General features: G+C 38.4%; 1 pseudogene; it reads left to right on the top strand.

Moving 5' to 3' along the window:
• Nucleotides 1-959: 959 nt before the first annotated feature.
• Nucleotides 960-1,427, top strand: LOC129065341 (ubiquitin-40S ribosomal protein S27a-like; annotated as a pseudogene).
• The last annotated feature ends 2,114 nt before the right edge of the window (nucleotides 1,428-3,541 follow it).

Below are 3,541 nucleotides of genomic sequence, written 5' to 3'. Positions count from 1 at the left end.
ATGACCCTGAAAAGCAAAAGCAATCTTAAACAAAATAACAAAGCTGGGGGCTTTACACTTCCTGATTTAAAATTATATTAAAATGTTATATAACAAAAAAAGTAGGGTACTGGTATACAAGCAGGCACATAAAACAGAATAGAAAACTCAGAAATAAATTCACATGTCTATCATCAATTGATCATCAACATACTTGCTAAGAACACACAATAGGAAATAAGTGGTCTCTTCAATAAATAGAAACCCCAGGGACAGCACACCAGTGGACAGCTACAGACCATACCAGAGCACCCCCACCCTGTCCCTGCACAGCTGATCCTCCATGGAGGGTGGAGGTTGGTGGTCAATGGTCACAGCCAATCCATGCAGCTGACTGGCCTGGGTAAATCCCCCCAATTGATCTGCCAACAGCAAGCAAGTCTCAACTACAAGAGGAGGGTGTACTCAGCCCACACAAAAGGCACACCTTGAGTACTCAGCTTGGGTGATAGGGGAGGCTGTGCCACTGGATCCTATAGGACACCTGCTACATTAGGCCACACTATCAAGACACTTAGTCAAAGCAGCTCTACCTAATACATAGAAACAAACACAGGGAGGCTGCCAAAATGAGGATACAAAGAAACATGGCCCGAGTGAAAGAACAGAATAAAACTTCAGAAAAAGAGTTAAATGAAATGGAGATAAGCAATATGTCAGATGTAGAGTTCAAAATATTGGTTATAAGTATGCTCAAGGAACTTAGTGAGGACCTCAGCAGCATTAAAAAGATCCAGTCAGAAACAAAAGATACACTAATTGAAATAAAGGACACTTTACAGGGAAACAACAGTAAAATGGATGAAGCTGATAATCAAATAAATTATTTGGAACATAAGGAAGCAAAAAACAACTAATCAGAACAAGAAAAAAAGGCTCTTCCTTTCCAATCCACCATCTGCGGTCGATTTGCCATCAAGATGCAGATTTTCACAAAAACTCTTATGGGGAAGATCATCACTCTTGAGGCTGAACCCTCGGATACAATAGAAAATGTAAAGGCCTAGATCCAGGATAAGGAAGGAATTCCTCCTGATCAGCAAAGACTGATCTTTGCTGGCAAGCATCTGGAATATGGGCGTATTTTGTCTGACTACAACATTCAAAAGGAGCTTATTGTTCATCTTGTGTTGAGACTTCATGGTGGTACTAAGAAAAGGAAGAAGTCTTACACCACTTCCAAGAAGAATAAGCATAAGAGAAAGAAGGTTAAGCTGGCTGTCCTGAAATACTACAAAATGGGTGAGAATGGCAAAATCAGTCACCTTTATTGGTAGTGTCCTTCAGATGAATGTGGTGCTGGAGTTTTTATGGCCAGCCACTTTGACAGACATTATTGTGGCAAATGTTGTCTGACCTATTGCTTCAACAAACCAGAAGACAAGTAATTGTATATAGGTTAATAAAAGACATGAGCCAACATTAAAAAAAAGAACAACAAAAAGAGAAAAGAATCTAAAAAAAATGTGAAAAGTGTAAGCAGTCTCTGGGACAACTTCAAGAGGTCCAACATTCACATCATAGGGGTGCCAGAAAGAGAAGACAAAGAGCAAGATATTGGAAATCTATCTGAAAAAAATAATGAAAGAAAACTTCCTTAATTTGGTGAAGGAAATATACATGGAGGTGTAGGAAGCACAGAGAGTCCCAAACAAGATGGATGCAAAGAGGCCCACTTCAAGACACATCATAATTAAAGCGCTGAATGTTGAAGATAAAGAGAAAATTTTAAAAGCTGCAAGAGAAATGAAGTTAGCTACCTACAAGAGAGTTCTGATAAGACTGTCAGCTGGTTTATCAAAAGAAACTCAGTCTAAAAGGGATTGGCAAGAAATATTCAAAGTTATGAAAAGTGGAGAACTATAGCCAAGATTGCTCTACCCAGCAAAGCTATCATTTAGAATTTAAGGGCAGATAAATACTTTCCCAGACAAGAAAAACTAAAGGAATTCATCATCACCAAACCATTATTATATGAAATGTTAAAGGGACTTACTTGAGAAAAAACTATCAAAAGTATAAACAATAAAATAGCAAAAATAAATATCTATCAACAATTGAACCTAAAAAACAAACTAAGCAAACAAGAACAGAGACAGAACCATGGACACAGAGAGCATTTTGATGGCTGCCAGATGTCAGGGGGAGGCGGAGAATGGGTGGTGAGATGAAGGGATTAAGAAGCACAAATAGGTAGTTACAGAATAGCCACGGGAATGTAAAGTACAGTGTAGGAAATGGAGAAGCCAAACAACTTATACACATGACACATGGACATGAACAAGGGTGGGGGGATTGGCTGAGGGTGTGAGGGTGCTGGGTGGAGAGGGACAAAGGGGGAAAATCAGGACAACTGTAATAGCATAATCAATAAAGTACAATTAAAAATAAAAATATTAAAAAATAAAATAAACCTGAATCTGCACTCTCATGTTTATTTCAGCCTTTCACAATAACCAAGATAAGGAATCAACCTAAATGTCAGTGAGTGAATGAATATACTGAACAATGAACATATTATTCAGCCTTTAAAAAGAAGGAAATTCTGCCATTTGTGGCAACATGCATGAACCTCCAGAACATTTTGTTAAGTGAAATAAACCACACACAGAAATCCAAATAATGCACTAGGGTTCCCTTTTCTCCACATCCTCGCCAACACTTGTTTGTTGATTTATGGATGATGGCCATTCTGACAGGTGTGAGGTGATATCTCATTGTGGTTTTCATTTGCATCTCTCTGATGATTAGTGATGTTGAACATTTTTTCATATGTCTATGGGCCATCAGCATGTCCTCTTTGGAGAAGTGTCTATTCAGTTATTTTGCCCATTTCTTAATTGGGTTGTTCGTCTTTCTGGCATTGAGTTGTATTAGCTTTCTGTATATTTTGGAGACAGCATAAGTGACCATCAGTAGATGAGTGGATAAAAAAAGCTGTGGCACTTTTGCACAATGGAACACTACACAGCAGTAAAACATAAAAAACTCTTACATTTTGCAGTGGCACGGATGGAAGTGGAAAAATTACATTAAGTGAATTAAGCCAGTCAGAGAAAGAAAAATACCACATCATCTCATTTATATGTGAAATACAATGAACACAATAAACCAATGAACAAAATAGTAACAGAAGCTTAGATATGTAAAACAGACTGACAGCTGCTGGAAAGAGGGGAGGGATGAAAGACAGTGACCTGATTAACCAAAGAACATGTATGCACAACCCATGGACATGGACAACAATATGGGGATTGGCATGGGAAAAGGAGAAGATGGGGCTCGGTGGAGGTAGTGGAAAAAGAAAAAAAAGGGGGAATGACTGTAACAGCATAAAAAATAAAAATAAATTGTGCATGTATGAACATTGAGGTGCATAGGTTCTTTTGAATTGGTGTTTCAGGTTTTAGGGCATAATCCCAGCAATGGAATTGCCAGGTCAAAAGGCAGTTCCATTTTTAGCTTTTGGAGGAAATTCCAAACTGTTCCACAGTGGCTGCAC

The sequence above is a fragment of the Pteronotus mesoamericanus genome, unplaced genomic scaffold (assembly GCF_021234165.1).
Source record: "Pteronotus mesoamericanus isolate MK-2021 breed Mesoamerican mustached bat unplaced genomic scaffold, CSHL_Meso_final contig_177, whole genome shotgun sequence".
NCBI classification, from domain to species: domain Eukaryota; kingdom Metazoa; phylum Chordata; class Mammalia; order Chiroptera; family Mormoopidae; genus Pteronotus; species Pteronotus mesoamericanus.
Note: the sequence above shows the minus strand (reverse complement) of the source record. Positions and strands in the feature narration are given on the sequence as shown.